The following is a 22,529-nucleotide window of genomic DNA, read 5'->3' on the forward strand; positions in this document are numbered from 1 at the left end:
TGTATTTTGGTATTTTTTATGCTTTCTGATTGCCTCCAGGTAGATGTGATCAGGAAATGGGCTTCCCTTTTCATTCTTCTTCTTGAGAAATTTCAAGATGCCACTGTTGGTCATTTTGATGGACCTTAGGATTTAATTTTCGGCCTGTTTCCTCTTTTGTCTGCTTGTCCCACTCCAAAATCCTCATTCAGGCCTTTTTTCTAGTTATTAACAGTTCAGGGCCATCTGTGACCATTTGGTTTCAAGTGTGACCATTTGGTTTCAAGTCTCTTTAAATTTCGAGGATATCTGTGTGCATGCGTAGTAGAACCCTCCGAGGGTGGGGCCGGGGTGTTCACTAGCTCAGGCACCCCTATAGTCACCAGAATGGAGGTATGCACACAGCAAGGGACCAATGAACAGATACCAAAAGAAAAGATTGTCCACACCTTTATCTCTGTGGCTGCTCCTATCCTTCCCACTCTTGGTCTCACCCAAGATGGTGGCACCTGGAGCAGCTGAGCATCCCAAACTAGAAAGCAATGGATTTCTTACTTCTGTCACAAATTCCCCCAGCTGTAAACCTTCCAACCTTATAAATATTCATTTATATGTGGTTCAGAGTTCTGAGACCATCTCCTGAGCCTGTGGTCATGTATTCTGTGTTGGTGCTGATGGAACTCCTTACTGCACTTCCACCTGAACCACCATCTTGTTTGTTCTCTCTCTCTTCTGTTCTTTTAATTAATTCATCATTTCTTTCAAGTTTCAGAGTCTCTCTGACAACTATTATAGTCTTTTATTTCTTTCCTGTTTTTTTAAGTATCATTTTGCTTTCTTAATGTATGATGTTCTTGATATCCTCCCACAACTTCTGTGGTCTGTAATTATTAGAGTCTAATGCATCATGTCTATTTTTGAGACAGTCTCTGAATTCAGGTGGGACATACCTAAGGTCCTATTTGGCTCTCCTGGACTTTAAAATTTTTTCTTCAGCTTCAACCTGAACTTGCATAGAAGTAATTGATGATCTCTTCCACAGTCAGGCCCAGCCTTGTTTTCACAGATGATAGTGATATTTCCCATCATCTCTTCCCAGTGTTGTTGTTGTTAAGTGCCACAGAGTGGGTTTCAATTCACAGTGACCCTGTATAGGGTTTACAAGGAGTGGCTGGTGGATTTGCACTCCCAATCTTGTGGTTAGTTGTCCAGTGCTTATCCTACAGTGCTACACCAGGACTCTTATCTCTTCCCATAGGTATAGTCAATTTCTTTCCTGTGTAACCCATATGGTGAAATCCATGTGTATAGTCACCATTTATCTCGTTGAAAAGGGTATTTGCTATAAAGAAGTCATTAATATTGCAAAATTCTATCATTCTATCTCAATCATTTCTGTCACCAAGGCCATATTTTCCAACAACTGATCCTTTCTTTTTGTTTCCTTTCTTTGCATTCCAATTACCAGTAATTATCAATGTGGCACTGTGGGCCAATGTGTCAAAATGCACAGTCATTTGAACTGCAAGGTTGGTGGTTCAAGCTCACTAGCTGCTCCTTGGAAGCCCTATTCAGGGTCGCTATGGGTCAGAATCGACTCGACGGCACTAACAACAACAACTTGTCTGGCATGTTTGATAAATTTCAGACTGAAGAAGTTGGTAGAGTTTTTCAATTTCTTCATCATTGACTTTAGTGGTTGCTGTGTAAATTTGAATAATAATGGTATTAACTGGTCTTCCTTCTATGCATATAGATATTATCCTATCACAGACAGCATTCTACTTCAAGATAGATCTTGAAAAGCTCTTGAGGCCATTTCTCTTCAATTTGTCATTCCCAACAAAGTAAGCCATATGATTGTCCAAGTCAAAATGACCAATATCTGTCCATTTCGGTTCACTAATGCCTATATAGATTTTTATCCATTTATTTCACTTCTGATGACTTCCAATTTTCCTATAGTCATATTTCCTACATTCCACATTCTGATTATTAATAGATGTTTGCAGCTGTTTCTTCTCATTTTGAGTCTTGCCCTATCAGCAAATGAAGGGCCTAAAAGCTTTGCTCCATTTATATCATTAATGTGAACTCTATTTTGTACATAGGCAGCTCTTCTTCCTCACTTGTATTTTGAGTGCCATGCAACCTGAGGAAATTACCTTATGGCCCTGTATCAGACAATGTTCCACTGCTATTCATAAGATGTTCAGAAATGGACTGCCTATTCTTTCTTCCTGGTTTGTCCTAGTCTAGAAGCTCCACTGAATTTGTCCACCATGGGTGATCCTGTTGGTATTTGAAATACCGGTGGCATAGTTTCCAGCATCACAGCAACACACAAGCCATCATAGCATGACCAACTTATAGATGAGTGGTGGGTTTGTCTGTCTCTCTCTACCTTTATGAATGTACACATACATAGGTAGAAAGAGATTGATACTGGGTGGTGAAAACAGTTAACATGCTTTATCCAGAAGCACCTTAGAAGAAAGTTCTGGCAGTCTACTTCTGAAAGACTATAGCCATTGAAAATCCTTTGGAGCACAGTCCTACTCAGGCATACATAGAGTTGTCATGCAATGCCATAGACTAGAATGATTATATGGAAAACAAAATACATGATGGGTTTTTTGTTTCGTAGATATATAAAGTATATCTATATCTCTATCTATCTATCTAATGTGATGGACCGCAAGGTCAGTTTGAACTGCAAGGTTGGCAGTTCAAACCCACCAACTTCTCCTCAGAAACCCTATACAGGGTTGCTATGGGTCAGAACCAACTCGATGGTACTTAATCACACAACATCTGTATATGAATGTGAACCACAAAATCAGCAGTTCAAACTAACCAGTTGCTCCTTGGAAAACCTATACAGGGTTGCTATGACTCAGAATTGACTCGATGGCACTTAACAATAACAACATATATATGAATATATGATAAAGTTGAGGTTTTTGCTCCTTCAAAAAAGATTTAAAGCCTTGGAAACTCTATACAGAGTCATTATGAGTAAAAATTGGCTCCATGGCACTCAACAACAACTATATATATATATTTCCACAGGTGTTAATAACATTAGATAGGGATTGCTTTACACTGTTGTTACTTTGCTTCTGAGAATTAACTCCTGCCCTATATCTCTGATGAGTTTGTAATTTTTCCTTATTTCATGAGTTGCAATAGAAAATACATTGGACCTAATTTCTTGTCCCCAAACATGCAGTTGATTTAGGAACAATGTAGGACAGTCCCCAAAATGGAATACAAAGAAAGGTTCCTGTGTATGGTTATAATTTAGCGTGATCACATTAAATTGAACATATCTCTTGCTACTGGGTTATACAGAACTTCCAGGAATCTGAGTGCTATCGCAACATAGGAATTTACATAGATAATGTACAAAAGTTGTGAGGAGGTTATAATTTTGACAAATTAGTTCCTAATTATTTGGCTCCAGGCTCTGCTCATATTGCATGCAGAGTAGAACTTTACCAGGACACTTGGAGAGTTTTGTAGCTTAAACTGATTTAATTTAAAACAAATGGATCCATGTGATTATCTCAACCACAAATACGTAACACAATGTGTAATATATTTAACAGGCAAGAGGAAATTTAGTAATGGAATTTCAAAACTGTTTGAAAGAAAAGGACTTTGGAGTAAAGAAAAGAAGAAGTGGATTGGTGACGCCAGTTCGATTATTTTCAAATACCACAGCTGGATTTGGATTGGTACAATAGAAGCAATACATCGAGTTATAAATGGAATCAGCAGGAATCTAAGTGCTGGTGTACCATGTGGAAGAATAAATGACAAGGCCTCAGATACCCAGAAAATTGCAAAAACTCATTTACTCTTAATACACTTCACTTTCTATAGAAAAATATCCTTAATTCCATGATGATGTGAGAAATATTTAAGTAGAAATGCATCCTTTGTACTTATAGCTGAATTCATTGAAGTTCTATTACAGGCTACTCAAGCACTCTATGGCTATTCCAACATATTTGCATTCCATATAGAATAAATTCTATGATACTAATAATAGTAACAGTTAACACTCATTGAGCCCTTACTATGTTCCAAATGTTGTTCTAAGCACTATTAGCTCATTTAATCTGTGCAAAATAACCCTATGAGATTGAAGTTATTATTATGAGTAAACCAGGGACTAGAGATTTTAAGTAGCTTGCCTAAGGCCAACAACTAGAAGTTGTTGTCTTAAATATTATATGCTATTGCTGTTAGAAGCACACTGAACATCTGTAACAGTTGTGTTACATAATGAAAGAGCTTCCAAAAACCAGCTGATTTTGAAGAAGACAAAAGACTAGATCTTTTGGAACTACAAAAATAAACAAGATTCTCAATAAGATGTGACAATAGGCTTTCAAAGACTTCATTTAAAAGTGTGAGTTTTAATACATCTATTAAAAAACCAAACACATTTAAAAACTGTCACCACAATGTTGTTGTTGTCAGGTGCCATTGAGTTGGAACCAACTCATAGCGACTCCATGCACAGCAGAACGAAACAATGTCCGATCCTGGGCCAACCTCACTACCGCTGCCACACTTGACGCCATCAATGATGCCACCTGGCCAATCCATCTCATTAAGGGTCTTCCTCTTTTTCTCTGACCCTCCATCTTACCCAGCATGACATCCTTCCCCAGAGACTGTTCCCTCCTGACAATATGTCCAAAGTATGAGAGACAAAGCTTAGCCATCCTGGCCTCCAAGGAGCACTCTGGCTGCACTTCTTCTGAAACGGATCTATTGGTTCTTTTGGCAGTCCATGGCACTTTTAGTATTCTCCTCCAACACCACAACTCAAAGACATCAATTCTTCTACGATCTTCCTTATTCACTGTCCAGCTTTTGTATCCATATGAGCTTATTGAAAATACCATGGCTTGGGTCAGGCGCACCTCAGTCCTCAAGCTGACATCTCCCCTCTTCAACACTTTAAAAAGTTCCTGTGCAGCAGATTTGCCCAGTGCAATACATCATCTGATCTCTTGACTGCTGCTTCCATGAGTGTTGATAGTTGATCCAAGAAGAACTTCAATCTTTTCTCCATTGATAAGAATGTTGTTTATTAGTCCAGTGGTGAGGATTTTTGTTTTCTTGACATTGAGATGCAACCCATACCGAAGGCTGTGCTCTTTGATCTTCATCAGTAAATGTTTTAAGTCCTCTTCACTTTCAGCAAGCAAGGTTGTATCATCTGCATATCAAAGGTTGTTAATGAGTCTTCCTCCAATCCTGATGCCGCCCCATTTTTCTTTATAGAACCCAGCTTCTTGTATTATTTACTCAGCATACGGGTTGAATAAGTATGATAAAAGAACACAACCTTGTCACACACCTTTACCAATTTTAAAGCATTCAGTGTTCCCATGCTCTCTTCGAACAACTGCTTCTTGGTCCAGGTACAGATTTCTCAGAAGTACAACTAAGTGTTCTGGAATGCTCATACTTCTCAATGTTGTCCATAGCTTGTCATGATCCACACAATCGAAAGCCTTTGCGTAGTCAATAAAGCATAGGTAAACATTTTTCTTATATTCTCTGCTTTCAGCCAAGATCCACCGGACATCAGCAATGATATCTCTCATTCCCTGGCCTCTTCTGAATCCAGCTTGAACCACTGGAAGTTCTCTGTCAATGTATGATTGTAGCTGATTCTGTATTACCTTTGGCAAAACTTTTATGTATTGAACTGAAATGTAAAAAAGTGCTAACCATTGACAATTTTCACCTAATAACATTGAAATTTCATATATTCAACTACTCCTTTGGCCACTCTTGAAAAGAAGACACTGATTAATGATCTGAGTTTATCCACACAACAATATTTATGGAGGGATGAACATGCCAAACATTGTGCTGGTTTTAGGGACACAGAGCCACAGTAACAAGGAGTTTGCCCTCAAGAAGTTCTTGGTTTTTTGACAAGAATCAGACAGGTATATAAACAATTATAGTTAAAGTAAGATTTTTGCCATCCTGAAGTTACGTATAAAAGGTCCTGGGGATATTGAGAAAAGGCTAAGGGACATCAGCCTAGAGAAGGCAGAGAGGTCTTCACACGGACTAGGTAAGTTTGGTAGGGTTGTAATGGATGATAGAAGTTTACCACTACCACTAGAAGAACAGAAAAAACAACCAATGGATATAACTTTCAAAGGTGAAGACTGCCATTTCTTCAGTGTCATTTGGTGTTCTTGAAGCGCTACTCTATTTCTCTTAGTACCAACATCCTGACTTATAGAGGCAGCAATATCATTATTGGATTATTATGAAAATAAACTATTATGAGAATCAATTTCACAGTATATTCTAAGAACTCAACAAAATGATATATGCAAAGAACTTAACAAATGGTGACTATTTTTTGTAATGGTTGATTCTTAGACTTCTGTGTTAACTAGAATATCACTAGACCATCAGCATAGAGGTGTCAGCTCTATTTCCCATGAAGCCATTGACCATATGATTGGGGGGATAGGTGCAGGTATGGCCTTGGTGAAGAGCTTGGTAGAGAGCTTAGAACCTCTCTTGGCTTCTAAAAGAAGTTCATGCCATAGTGTAGTCCTGAATTTTCCCAGAAGTCCATGGTTTCTGCTTGTCATCTTGCAAGTGTGTGTGTGTAAGCTTCAATAGCAAACTTGTCAGCACAGAAAAGTTCCCAGATGGCTTTTCTGAGGACTTTTGATCTCTGCGGTCTTTGATTTGAATGTTCCCCAGAGATCTGAAAGCAGATTTCCTGTTGCATCCTCAAGCACGGCAGTACAAATTTGACCAAATAATATGCCCAGTTAACCCATCCTGTTTCACTACAGATATATTTATGATAGAAAGAACAGCCTCACATCTGATATCATTGACTGAGTTCTGATCCCCTGGCCTTGAGAGTTCTGCATACTTTTCACAAAAACCTTGGAAGAGTCTAGCCAGGTGTCCTCGACCTGTGGTCTGCTGTAAACAACAGCTCTATAACTAATTGCAGGATCTTGCTTATGAAATAGTTGCCAGATTTTGTTGTGCTGTAATCAACAGTCTTGATCCTGGAGTAGTTTTATTAGCTTCACCACAAGCTGTAATGAATTTGAGATGGCAGTTTAGGAGCAACAAATACTGAGATCTTTGAACACAAGCAGTCAACCCAGTAAAACAAGGCTTAGTCCAATATGCCTCCTGGGCTGGCTTCCTGCAGAGAATAGATATCTTGCCTCTGCATGGTGGGCTGGTAGCCATGGGAGGGAAAGCATATACTTAAGACCTGGAGTACAACAAAAAGTCGTGCTTGGGCATTAGAAACATTGTGGTAAAAATGGCAGACACTACAAATCCCACTGAATCCCCATTGAGGGCATAAAATTGCTTGTGTTTGTTCATCTTGTCTCAGTATTTTGAAAACACTATGCAGGAGTCTCATTGCTTACATTGCTTAAAGAGTTAAATATAGATTCACTTTGGGGGAAAATATGTTTTGGTTGTTCCAAAGTCTTTCCTCCTTATGGTTGTGTTCCAATATCACTCTGGTGCCATCCAAGGCAATAAATAGCAAGGGAGTTGGGATAAATCCAATTATTTCCCCCATCATCTTTGTTGTATGTCAGCTTTTTAAAAATGAGACTTCATAAGCCACATCATCACAGAGTCATGTTGATGTCTCGGAGGAAGAGTGGGGTGGGTTAGAGTTCCAAATACTTGCCTTTTTGGACTTTACATTGATAGGACCCTGGAGACAAATTAGAGCGACTGAAAACAATACTGACACAGAATCACCCTGTTGCTGAGGTGAAATGGGCATCTTGTTTTTAAGCGATTGGAGAAGAGACCAGTTCTTGGTAGGGGACACCACATACATGGCTTGGGAGAGACTGACCCTTGACCTTCCCAATCTTCAGACATTAGAAGCTGCTCTCCAGCACACACTTTTACATCCGTCTTGGCAGCTGGAACCCCCACCCTCACCCCAAGTCCTTGGAAATTCCTAGAAGTGTGAAGACAAAATCAGCTCTGGGATGTTGGCAGGAATCAGTGTGTTACTAAAAATGGGTCTTTGTGGACGGAGACTTAAGGGTTTTAAGTGAAAAAAGGAAAATAAAATTTATGTAATTATCAGTGACTCCAGTGAGTTCAATTGTACTGCAATAGGGTCCCAGGAACACAGCTTCACAGTGAAGGAGAAGCTTATCTAACATAGCCCCTACTCCGCCCTCCTGTCTCAGCCAAGAGTGCCACTTGGGACCAGGTCAGAAAACTGGAGGTTTTGATTTACAAACTCCTTAACTTTTCTCTTTAAGCCACAACCTACCTTTGCAGCATTTCTCAGCTCCCTGCCTCCTTGCTAACTTTGGGATCTTTCCCAAACACTAAATAATGAGATGGGGACAGAACACAGTTCTTTTCTAAACTACAGAAATGGAAGGCTGGCTGCCTGTGCTCTCTGAGTCCTGGGTCTGCTCCTGCCCCCTGGCCGATACCTTCTCTGGGTCGGTTCACCAGAGCTTAGTTCTGCATAGAGCTGGGAGGTGGCGGCAGGATGGGGAGTGTTGTTTTTTTTTTTTTTTTTTTGTGACAGGCTCCTTTATTCATGGCCATCATCCTCTCAGCCAAAACTATACTTCCTAGTACCTCTCTCGGGGTTGCAAAGGAGGAGCAGTTGGATCATTTGATTAGCTTTTTCCCAGAACAGGGAGCCTCCCATCTCTGTTTACTCCCAGTGAGTGAAGGAGGAGGCAGAAGAATGGGGCGCCTTCTGGGGCAGCTCCTGAAACAGAAACGGCTCCAGAATGCATCCTGGTTTTGCTAAATGTGTCCATTCTCACACCTGCTGACCTTTAGCTCCCTCTCTACTTCTGGGGAAAACGAATTCTGGGTGGTCCCACTCCAGCTCTCCCTACAAACAAAGAATATGTCCCATGCTCCTCAGACCACCTGTCTGGAGCATTTCACAAGGGCCCATGGGCATAGACTTCAGGCCTATGATTGCCAGCCTCCTGTTTTACTTTATTATCTCTGCATCCTTTCCACACCAACTACCCATATCCCTCCATTGTAGAATTTTCTTGGCCTCCAAGATGAATCACACTGAGCAAGGAGCACACAGCAGGATGGTCTCTGCCCCAGTCCCAAGTCAAAGTCAAACATGGACTTTTCATTTTCCATCTCTGATGGGTTGCTGTAGTCTGGCAAGTCCATAGGCAAATCTTAAGTGATGAGTCCAATCACCCTCTACCTCGAAATGAACCTTTCTGGCATGTCCAACTGAGTCTTGCTCTCAGCTTTTCTATACAGTCAGTATTGTCCTCCTGCAGTTTATCTAGGACTTCCATCCCTATGCCTGTATTAAAGCTGAGCAGGCATCTGACTTTCTTCCTTGGCAGGGTGCTGGCTCATTAAGCACAACTTGGTCACTTCTTCTAGACAAAGAGGGACTCAGAGGTTTGCTGGCCACCACCAAGGCTGAGGATCTCCGGTCTTTTGCAAGAGGAACTCTGCTTCTTCACATTACAGAAGAGAATGTAAGATTTGAAAGAGGTTGTGTAACGGACTCCTGTCTCCTGATTGTCTTTGAGTGACATGCTTTTGGGTCTAGGCTGGGAACTTATACCTTTGATGATATCTGTGTCTCTATCATTCTTTTTTTTCTTTCCTTTCTTTTTTGTTGTGATATCTTTTATTATTCTTGTTTTAAAAAGAAAAAAATATATATCTATAACACCAAACAACCAAAAACTCATGTTGTTGAATTGATTCGGACTCATGGCACCCCCATGTTTCACAGAAAAGTGCTGCCCCATGGGGTTTTCTTGGCTGAACCCTGGTGATGCTGTAAGATAAGCAGAGGACTTCTAATTGCAAAGTCTGAAGCTCAAACCTAACCAGCTGCTCTGTGGGGGAAAGAGGAGGTTTTCTGCTCTTGGAAAGTAAATCTCATATATATGGAGTCCTGGTGTGGCGCTGTGGGTAAATAGTTGCTGTGGCTGGACTGAAAAGTCGGTTTGAACCATATGGTCAGTGCTTCAAGCTCACCAACTGCTCCTTGGAAACCCTATACAGGGTCGCTATGGGTTGGAACTGACTCGATGGCACTTACCAACAACAGCAAACCCTATATAGAGCCCTGGTATTGTGCTATAGGATAGACTCTGGACTATTTACCTTAAGGTCGGCAATTCAAATGTACCAGTCACTCCTCTGAAACCCTATGCAGTGTTACCATGAGTCAGAATCAACTCGATGACACTTAACAACAACAACAAAAACTCTATTCAGAGTCACTCTGAGTTGGAATGGACTTGATGATATGGGTTTGGTTTGGGGATTTTTTGGGATCTTTACTGAAACAGACTGCTAGGCTTTTATTCCATGATAACTCTGGGTGGGCTTGAACAGTCAATTGCCAAAACACCAAAACAAACCCATTGCTGTTCAGTCCATTCTAAGTCAGGGTGCCCTTATGGATCAGAGTAGACCTGTCCTACAGTATGTCCAATGCTGAAATCTTTATAGAAATAAACTGCCACTGCTTTCTCCTATGGAGTACTTGATAGATTTGAACCACTAACCTTTTGGTTTGCAACTGAAATCACAGTCACTGTACTACCAGGACTCCTTAGTAGTTCAATACAAACCATTTGTACCACCGTCATATCAACACATTGATCAATTCAATATTTTTGCATGTAAATTCAGTGACAGCAATTGCATTAATCATTTTGTGTAACTATCATCATGTCTGTTGTCAAGTTTTCCATCACCATAAGCATGCACTCAATGTTTCCTGCCACCACTCGTCTGAGAGAGAGATGAAGGAAAACATCCATCTCATCAGTCAAAACAAGGCCAGGGGCACATTGGGGAATAGACCATTAATTTCTCATATACAAATTCAAACTAAAGCTGAAGAAAATGAAAGCAAGTCCATAAGAGCCAAAATATGACCTTGAGTATATCCCACCTGAATTTAGAGATCATCTGAACAACAGATTTGATACATCAAACACTAAAGACCGAAGACCCGAAGAGTTGTGGGATGACATCAAAAACATCATATATATGAAGAAAGCAAAAAGTGATTAAGAAGACAAGAAAGAAGGAAAAGGTCAAAATGGATGTCAGAAGAGACACTGAAACTTGCTTTCCAGCATAGAGATGCTAAAGCAAATGGAAGAAATGAAGAGGTCTAAGAGCTGAAAAGAAAATTTCAAAGATCAGCTCGAGAAGATAATGCCAAATATTACAAAAAAAATGTGCATAGATCTGGAGTTAGAAAACCAAAAAGGAAGAACACGCTCAGCATTTCTCAAGCTAGGGGAACTGAAGAAAAAAAATCAAGCCTCAATTTTTGTTATTGAAGGGTTCTCTGGGTAAATTATTGAATGATGCAGAAAGCATCAAAAGAAAATGGAAGAAATACACAGAGTCACTGTACCAAAAGGAAATGGTTGATGTTGAGTTGTTTCAAGAGGTAGTAGATGATCAAGAGCCAATGATACTAGAGGAGGAAGTCCAAGGTGACTTGAAGGAATTGGCAAAGAACAAGGCTACAGGAATTGATAGAATAAAAATTGAAATCTTTCAAGAAACTGAGGCGGCACTGTAGGCACTCACTCATCTATGCCAAGAAATTTGGAAGACAACTATCTGGCTGACTGATTGGAAAATATCCATATTTGTGCCTATTCAAAGACAGGTGACTCAACACAATGAGGAAATAATTGGACAATGTATTTGATATCCCATGTGAGTAAAGTTTTACTAAAAGTAATACAGAAATGGCTGCAAGCATACATTCACAGAGAATTTCCAGAGGTGCAAGCAGATTCAGAAAAGGCCGTGGAATGAGAGCTATCATTGCTGGTGTCCAATGAATCTTGGTTGAAAGCAGAGACTATCAGAAAGATGTTTACCTGTGCTTTTTTGACTACATAAAGGCTTTTGATTGTGTGGATCATGACAAGCTATGGACAACATTGTGAAGTATGAGTATCTAGAACACTTAATTGTGTTCATGAGGAATCTGTACATGGACCAAAAGGCAGTTGTTTGAACAGAACATGGGAACACTGAATGGTTTAACATTAAGAAAGGTGTGCGACAAGGTTGTATTCTTTCAGCATACTTAGTCAACCTGTATGCTGAGCAAATCATCCAAGAACCTGGGTTATATGAAGAAAAACATGGCACCAGGATTTGAGGAAGACTCATTAACAACCTGCGATATGTAGATGATACAAACTTGCTTGCTGAAAGTGAAGAGGACTTAAAATATTTACTGATGAAGACCAAAGAGCACAACCTTCGGTATGTATTCTCCTCAATGTCAAGAAAACAAAAATCCTCACCACTGGACCAATAAACAAAATTCTTCTCAACGGAGAAAAGATTGAAGTTGTCAAGGACTTCATTCTTCTTGAATCAACTATCAACACTCACGGAAGGAGCAGTCAAGAAATAAAATGACGTATTGCATTAGGCAAATCTGCTGCACAAGAACTTTTTAAAGTGTTGAAGAGCAAAGATGTCAGCTTGAGGACTAAGGTGAGCCTGACTCAAGCCATGGTATTTTCAATAACCTCATATGCATGTGAAAGCTGGATGGTGAATAAGGAAGACCATAGAAGAATTGGTGCTTTTGAGTTTTGAGTTATGGTGTTGGAGGAGAATATGGAAAGTGCCATGGGCTGCCAAAAGAACCAACATATCTGTGTTGGAAGAAGTGCAAACAGAGTGCTCCTTGGAGGGCAGCATGGCCAAAGTTTGTCTCTCATACTTTGGACATATTGTCAGGTGGGACCAGTCACTAGAGAAGGATGTCATGTTTGGTAAGGTGGAGGATCAGAGAAAAAGAGGAAGACCCCCAGCAAGATGGAGTAGCAAAGTGGCAGCATCAATGGGCTCAAGTGTGGCAACAATAGTGAGGTTGGCCCATGACGGGGAAGTTTTTTTTTTTACTGCTGTGCATAAGGTCACTTTGAGTCGGTACGGACTTGATGGCAACTAACAACAACAACAAATGTTTCCTAAACAATAACTCACTTTCCCGTCCCTGATGCCCCTGGTAACCACTTTGGTCTCTATATATTTGCTTATCTTAGATGCATAATTTTTCTTGGATCCATCATTAACACTTATGAAAGCAGCAGTCAAGAAACCAAATGACATATTACATTAGGCAAATCTGCTGCACAAGACCTCTTTAATGTGTTCAAGAGTAAAGATGTCTGACCCAAGCCATGGTATTTTCAATAGCCTCATATGCATGACAATGACTAAGGAAGACCGTAAAAGAATTGATGCATTTGAGTAACGGTGTTGGCGAAGAATATTAAAGATACCAAGGACTGCCAGAAGAACAAACAAATCTGTGTTGGAAGAAGTACAACCATAATGCTCTCTGGAAGCCAAGATCACTAGACTTCGTCGCTCATATTTCAGACATACTATCAGGAGGGGTCCGCCCTTGCAAAACGACATCTGGTTTGGTAAAGTGGAATGACAGAAAAAAGTAGGAGACACCCAATGAACTGGATTGGCACAATAGCCAACAATGGGCTCAAGCGTAGCAGCAGTTGTGAGGATGGCCCAGGACTGGGCAGTGTTTCGTTCTGTTGTTATGAGTCAGAAGCAACTTGATGGCACTTAACAATAACAACAAAGATGCAGGCAGTCCTGAGTTACTTACTATCCCAGGTTACTGACAGGGACAACTCCTTCTTGCCCTTTAAACAGAGCTTTGAACCAATTTGAACTGAATCTGTCATGGCTCATGAAGCAAAACAGGAACAGAATTTTTACAATTTGGGTGATTTGTCACAGTAACCCAAATGGGAAAACTTTGGATTGAAGTCCTGGAATGAGAGACTCAGAAGAGGCGTGGCAAGCCCATTCAGCAGCCTGATGCATGAGCCTGAATTATTGGCAGACCTGTGGAGAATCACACACATTCAAAGTGGCAGGACTGGCTGCCATCTTTGAACAGGGCACCACCTCTTTGAGTGGGGTGCTGCAGTTTTGACTCTGCTTATCAGTTCTAAACCTGGTTTTAATGCTATGTAAAGTTGCCCTCACTATGAAACAATTAAACCAACACCTATTCCCAACAAATTCCTCATCACAGCCACCTTTACTTGTTGTGCATGCAGATTTTAAATCTTTAAAAAGACTTAGAACCTTTTCTTCCATCAACGTAAGACTAAATAAGAACCACGGAGTCCCGGTGTGGCGCAGTGGGTTAATATGCTCGACTACAAGGTCAGTTGGAACTACAAGGTCGGTGGTTCAAGCTCACTAGCTACTCCTTAGAAACCATATGCAGGGTCGCTATGAGTCAGAACCAACTTGATGGCATTTAACAACAACAACAATAAATAAGAACCATATGCGCCTGTTTTAGGTGACCTATAAATTCTTAAAGACATAGTTGCCCCAGGGCCAAAATTTCATGTAAGTAGGATTGTACAATATTTGTCCTTTTGTGACTGACTTACTGCATTTAATAAGATATTTTTAACATTCATCTATGTTGTAGCACGTATCTATTAGCATTTCTTTTCTCATTTTGTCTGAGGATTAACCCATTGCATGAATGCAACACATTTTGTTTATCTACTGTGCTTTGGAAGAAGTGCAGCCAGAGTGTTCCTGGGAGGCCAGGATGGCTAAGCTTCGTCTCTCATACTTTGGACATATTGTCAGGAGGGAACAGTCGCTGGAAAAGGATGTCATGCTGTGTAAGATCGAGTATCAGAGAAAAAGAAGAAGACCCCCAATGAGATGGATTGGCCAGGTGGCATCATTGATGGCATCGAGTGTGGCAGCGGTAGTGAGGTTGGCCCAGGATCAGACATTGTTTCGTTCTGCTGTGCATGGGGTCACTATGAGTCGGTTCCGACTCGATGGCACCTGACAACGACAACAACTGTGTTAGCGCAGTGGTTATGAATTGGGCTGCTGACTTCAAGGTCAACAGTTTGAAACTACCAGCTGTTCCGTGGGAGAAAGATGAGGCTCCTGTAAAGATTTGCAGCCTTGGAAACCCTGTGCAGGGTCACTATGAGTCGGAACCAACTCCACGGTAGTTAACAACAAGAACAACAGTGTGTTAATACTCTGGACTGCAAAGTCAATTTGAAATGTAAGATTAGCAGTTCAAGCTCACCAGCCGCTCCTAGGAAACCCCATACAGGGTTGCTATGATTCAGAATTGTCTTTACGGCACTTAACAACAACTACAACATTCTGTTCATAAGGAGCTCTGGTAGTGTAGTGGTTATGAGTTGGGCTGCTAATTTAATGGTCAGCAGTTTGAAACTACCAGCAGTTCCACAGGACAAAGACGAGATTTTTCTGCTCCTGTAAAGAATGTATGCAGGGTTTCTGTGAGTTGGAACCAACTCTAGGGCACATCACCACCGCTGCCACCACTATTCTGTAGATGGACATTTAGGTCGTTTCCATCTTTTTATTATTATGAACAGTGCTGCAATGTATGTTGGTGTTCATGTATCTGGTCATTGTATCATGTTCTGTCATTGTTTTCTAGTCTCCTGTGTACATACCTCAAATTGGGATTGCTGATGTGGCCCTGTAGGAGCAGCACTGGACTTCAAACCACGAGGCAGGCAGTTCAAACCCACTAGCTGGTCCTTGGAAACCCCATACAGGGTTGCTAAGAGTCGGAACCAACTCAACGTCATTTAAAACAACAATGTTAGTTTGATGTTAAACTTTTGAGGAACAACCAAACTGTTTTCTACAGCAGTTGTATGATTTTGCATTTCTTCCTTCAAGGTAGGAGGGTTCCAATTTATTCTTTATATTTTTCTTCATCCATTGTCCAACTACCCCTAACTCAGACTCCCCTTCAAGCTAGCCCCAAAACACACACATACACATAAAGTTCCTGCTCATTCTTGTCTATGGATTCTCCTCCAATCATTTTTGTTCAATTTCTAACTGCTGACTTGGAATGATTGGCTTCAGAAAAAAACCAAAGGATAATATTCCTTAATATCAGCTATTTAAAAATGTTCTGAATTTTGTTGCTGAAATTTGCATTCACCTTATTTATTGAGGTTACTGCTGATTTCATATGTAAGAAGAAAAGTTTTCCAAACAATTTGAAATCTCCCCAAAAAGTTCCTCTGCCAATTTGCATTGGCACACAAAAGCATACACTGAAGAGCCATTTATCTGGTTTTGCATTGCTGTCTCTAGAGGTTTCTAAAATGCAAATCCACCTAATAGGACCAACAAATTGTCATGAGCACTTTTGTAACTTCGTTGGTTAAATGGCTTTCCTTTGGGGGAAGTGGGTAGGGAAATGCAGAGGTTGAGAAAGGAGAAAAACACAGAAAGTAACTAAATTAATTTATTGCCCAATTTTTCCTAAGATCAGCCCTAGGTATGTTTCTACTAGAGTGTTATAAATCCGGGTTTCAGCACTTGTCTAGTTTAGGAAAAATTGAGTGAATAAGTTGGCCTAATCACTACATCCCATGTAACATGTTGGAATTATGTTATGAGATATTCTATGGGAAGGTGGCTCCCCAAAATATATTTATCTGTTTGTCTCTTGTCCAAATTAAGTTCATGTGGATCTCATGTGACTTCGGAGTACAAATGCCATATTTCCTTTCAGAGTACAAGGACCACGTATTTATTTTCCCTTCTGTGGTTTCCTTTAATGTGCTGCCGCAATTAAAGAAGGAACAAATCAATATTTGGAGGTAAGGTACAGAAAGGGAAATGTTTGGCTCTTAAGGGAATAATATATGAACTATAAAACCATCAAAAACATATTTCCTGGTATTAGTTAAGACACTTTTGGAGAAATAGAAATCAATTTGAGCTAGCATAAGCAAAATAAGAGAAGTAGTATAAGGATAAAGTGATCTCATAGAATCTAAGTGCAGGAATATAGCCTAACCTGGGACTTTTGTCAGCAACCCAGAGAATTCTGTCTCTTGTTTCTGCTTCTCCTTTTTCTTCTCACAGGCAGACTAGTTTTCTCTGGTTCTTTGATTACATTGTAAAACATGACTGCCACAGGCTCCTGAATTGATATGTTATCTTTCCAGATACACAAAGACTAGCTGGTTAGTTATTAGTCCCATTTCTTGGAAGGGCAATTCTGATTGGTTTAGCTTGGATGTCTACATCATCCTAACGATATAGGACTAAAGAGACAGGGTCACAGATGTAACATTTAGGCATCAGGGATAGTTCCTCAGAGAAAGGAACATGGTCCAGCTGCTGAGAAAATAGTACCTGTTCCAGAAGAAAACTATCCAGAGTTTTGCATTTTTGCAGCTTTAGCCTTATCAGCCATGAGCACAAATTGAGTCATGGTCATAGAACCAGAAGAATATACGACCTGAAGCTTTGCACAAATGCCACCAAGACTTTATTTTCCCCAGTGTTCCATTGAATTCATGAATGATCCTTTCCAGGTAGCTCTTCTAACACTTAACAGTATTCTCCATTCTCCACCAAGCAATATGGGCACCACAACAATGACTAGACTGTATGGTTGGTTTGAGCCACGATGTTGGCACTTCAAACTCACCAATCACTCCTAGGAACCCTATATAAGGTGATTACGAGTCAAAACTGACTCAATGGCACTTACACAACAACAACCACATCAGACTTTATCTTTAATTAGATACATCAGTTATAGCTTGTACCTGTTGTTTTGGTATAATTCACAACATCACAACAAGTTGAAATTGAAGAGCTTCTGCACATGGCAGAGTAGCACTGTACTTCATAAAGTTTTCAATGACAGATTTTCCCAAGGTACATCACCAACCTTTGCTTCTGAATACTCTTAGCATGGATTCGAACATGGTGTGGTGCTGTGGGCTAATGTGTCAGACTGCAAAGTCATTTAAACTGCAAGATCAGAAGTTCAAGTTCACCAGCAGCTCCTTGGAAACCCTATACAGGGTCGCTTTGGGTCGGTGTCAACTCGACGGCACTTAACAACATATAGCAAAAAACATATATTCCTTTTCAACCCCTTTTGCACGTACATTACAACAACATTAGTACTTTCACCATGAATGTCTGTTTTTAAATTATATCGTCATCCTTAACAGTAATAACCCCTTAAGCAATAACTAATTCCCTACCCAAACTGCCCCTGGTAACCAATTTTGGCCTTTATGCATTTGCTTATTTAAATACAAGTAATCAAATTGAAATCTTTCAACAAAGTTAGGAGCACTGGAGGCACTCACTCATCTCTGCCAAGAAATTTGGAAGACAACTATCTGGCCAACTGATTCGAAGAGATCCATATTTGTGCCCATTCCAAAGACAGGTGACCCAACAGAATGTGGAAATCATCAGACAATATATTTGCTATCCCATGTGAGTAAAGTTATACTAAAGGTAGTAGAGAAATGGCTGCAAGCATACATTGACAGAGAACTTCCAGAGGTTCAAGCCAAATTCAGAAGAGGACATGGAATCAGGGATATCATTGCTGATGTCCGATGGATCTAGGCTGAAAGAAGAAAATATCAGAAAGATGCTTACCTGTACTTTATTGACTATGCAAAGGCTTTCGATTGTGTGGATCATGACAAACTATAGACAGCATTGCAAATTATGAGTATTCCTGAACACTTGATTGTGCTCATGAGGAATTTGTACATGGACCAAAAGGCAGTTGTTTGAACAGAACATGGGAACACTGAATTGTTTAAAATTAAGAAAGGTGTGTGACAGGGTTGTATTCTTTCACCATACATAATCAACTTGTATGCTGAGAAAATAATCCGAGAAGCTGGGTTCTATGATGAAAAACATGGCATCAGGATTGCGGGAAGACTCATTAACAACCTGTGATATGCAGATGACACAACCTTGCTTGCTGAAAGTGAAGAGGACTTTAAACATTTACTGATGAAGATTAAAGAGCACAGCCTTCGGTATGGATTACATCTCAATGTCAAGAAAACAAAAATCCTCACCACTGTACCAATAAATGACATGCTTATCAATGGAGAAAAGATTGAAGTTGTCAAGGACTTCATTCTTCTTGGATCAACTATCAACAATTATGGGAGCAGCAGCCAAGAAATCAAACGACATATTGCATTAGGCAAATCTGCTGCTCAAGACCTTTTTAAAGTGTGGAAGAGCAAAGATGTCAGTTTGAGGACTAAGGTGAGCCTGACTCAAGCCATGGTATTTTCAATAACCTCATATTCGTGCAAAAGCTGGACAGTGAATAAGGAAGATCTTGGAAGAATTGACACATTTGAGTTGTGGTGTTGGAGGAGAATATTGGAAGTACCGTGGGCTGCCAAAAGAACAAACAGATCTATGTTGGAATGTTGCAGACTGTGCAGAGGTTCGAACCCTATAGGCCTGAGTGTAACAGATCTAGCCACTTGGCAGTTAATAGCAAATTGTTTTTCATCAAATTGTTTAGTCATATTTATTTAATTCCAAACATGAGCCCTGGATGTCCACAGAGAAATGCAATATTCTCCTAAGTTTCTAAGGTCAAGATTTTCCCCCTAGAACCAAGGCAGTAAAACTTCCTCAGAGGATGAACAAGGACAGGTTTACTGAGATTAAGCAGGGAGGCTCTGGAGAGGAACTGCCTGGGGTATATTCACTTGGGGTGGAGCGGTAAATTCTGGGAATACAGGATTAAGGACAATGGGGACAACGCCCTCGGACCACCCTGGGTTCAATCAGTTTGATCCAAGTGAAGGTTAAACCCAGTAAGGAAGAAAGGAATATTGGTTTAAGTAAGGTTTACTGGCTTAACTTATCTTAAAGATTGTCTTGTCTGAATAATACCATTCTTCTTCTGTAAAGATCCCTCCCAGCTTGGTGTGAAGCTCCTCCCCTGAATAAAGCAGAGGCCCGAGCCTCCCCAGGTGTGCATTACTGGTTGGAAGGCATGGAGTAAAGATTGCGGTGCATTTACTGGTTGGAAGGCATGCAGTAAAGATTGCAGGGCAGTGAGTCGCTGCCTGCAGAGGCCATGATGCCTGTAGTCCCAAGCCTGCCCACCAGTGATGCATCCACCCTGGCTTTGGGGTGCCTCATTGTCTCCCTCCTTCTGTTTGTCTGTGTATTCTTTCGCTATCCCTATTGCCACTGGATCTCCCCTCCTCTTGAACCAAACACTGGTGAACAACACAACTATGTCGAGGGCAGACCCCGACATTGGAAGAAGTGCAGCTAGAGTGCTCCTTTGAGGCCAGGATGGCCAAACTTTGTCTCTCATACTTCGGACATATTGTTAGGAGGGACCAGTCACTGGAGAAGGATATCATGTTTGGTAAGGTGGAGGGTCAGAGAAAGAGAGGAAGACCCCCAAGTGTGGCAACAGTAGTGAGATTGGCCCAGGATCAGGCAGTGCTTCTTCGTTTTGCTGTGAATAATAAGGTCATGGCACAACAACTGTATATATATTAAGAGAGAGAGAGTCCTGGTGTGGGGCTGTGGGTTAACGTGCACTGGACTGTAAACTTATCTGAACTGCAGTCTACCACAGACAAAAAATGTCAATTCTTAAATTGGATAGTGGATTCATAGGAGTTCATTGTTATTAAGCTTCCTAACATATATGTTGGAGTCCTGGTGTGGTGCTGTGGGTTAATGTGCCAAACTGCAAAGAACTGCAAGGTAGGCAGTTCAAGCTCACCAGCTGCTTTTTGGAAACCCTATACAGGGTCCCTATGGGTCAGAACTAACTAGACATCACTTCACAACAACAAAAATATATATGTTATGTTCCTGGTGTGGTGCTGTGGGTTAATGCACCAGACTGCAATACCATTTGATCTTCAAGGTCGGTGGTTTAAGCTTACCAGCTGCTCTTCAGAAATAATATACAGGGTCTCTATGGGTCAGAACCGACTCGACGTCACTTAACAAAACAACAATATATATGTTGGAGTCCTGGTGTAGTGCTGTAGGTTAATATTCTGACTTGCAAAGTTGATTTGAACCATAAGGCTGGTGGTTCAAGCTCACCAGCCACATCTTGGAAACCATATAATGGGTCGCTATGGGTCAGAACCGACTCAATGGCACTTAACAGCAACAACATATATGTATGTATGTATGTATATGTCTTCCACTCATCTTTCAGTTCGTCATGTGTGTTGACTTGTGTGCTGTTGCGATTCTGGAAGTTCTGCCACTGGTGTTAATCTAGGAAAATTGGAAGTTGTCAAAAATGAAATGGAACATGTAAAGATCCATATCCTAGGTATTAGTGAGCTGAAATGGACTGGTACTGGCCATTATGAATATGACAATCACATGGTTTACTATGCTGAGAGTGACAAATTGAAGAGGAATGGTGTCACATTCATCATCAAAAAGAACATTTCGAGATCTATGTTGAAGTACAATGTTGCCTGTTATAGGATAATATCCATATAAAGAAGATCAGTTAATAAAAAAATTATTCAGATTTACTCACCAACCACTAATGCTAGTGATGGTGAACCTGAGGAATTGTACCAAGTTCTTTATTCTGAAATTGATCAAACATGCATTAAAGATGTATTGGTAATTACTGGCCATTGGAATGCAAAGGTTGGAAACAACGAGGATCAGTTGTTGGAAAATAAGGCCTTGGTGATAGAAACAATGCTGGAGATCATATGATTGAATTTTGCAAGACCAATGGCTTCTTCATTGCAAACCCTGTATAAGGTTTCTGAGGACTGACTGGTGAGTTTGAACTGCTGATCTCAAGGGTTAAACCCATACTGCTTATTCTACATAGCCACACCAATGCTCCAATAGAACAAACAAATCTATGTTGGGGCAAGTACAGGCAGAATGCTCCTTAGAAGTCTGGATGGCAAGAATCATCTCTCATACTTCAGATGTATTATAAGGAGGAACCAGTCCCTGGTGAAGTAAATCATGTTTGATAAAGTGGAAGAAAAAGAGGAAGACACCCAATGAGATGGACTATCACAGTGGCAGTAGCAAAGAGCTCAAACGTAGGAACAATTGTGAGTTGGTACAGGACTGGAAAGTGTTTAGTTCTTTTGTGCATAAGGTCACTATAAATCAGTACTGACTTGACAGCTCCCAGCAACTGTAACATGTCTATATACATATGTTGTTGTTGTTGTTAAGTGCTGTCGAGTCAGTTCCGACCCATAGCGACCCTGTACAGAGTTTCCGAGGGTGTAAATCTTTACAGGAGTAGAAAGCCTCATCTTTCTCCTGCGGAGCGGCTGGTAGTTTCGAACTGCTGACCTTAAAGTTTGCAGCCCGATTCGTAACCACTACGCTACCAGAGCTCCTTTTATATACATATATGTATTTATTGATTAGTGCCATCAAGTCAGCCCTTTATAGGGCCCAGTGCTTATCCTACATGGCCAAACCAGGACTCCACGTATATACATATATGTAAATATATATACATTGTTGTTGTTAGGTGCCTTCAAGTTGATTCCAACTCATAGTGACACTACACACAGCAGAATGAAACATTGCCCTGTCCTGTGTCATCCTCA

Source organism: Chrysochloris asiatica, unplaced genomic scaffold, assembly GCF_000296735.1.
Source record: "Chrysochloris asiatica unplaced genomic scaffold, ChrAsi1.0 scaffold00082, whole genome shotgun sequence".
NCBI lineage: Eukaryota > Metazoa > Chordata > Mammalia > Afrosoricida > Chrysochloridae > Chrysochloris > Chrysochloris asiatica.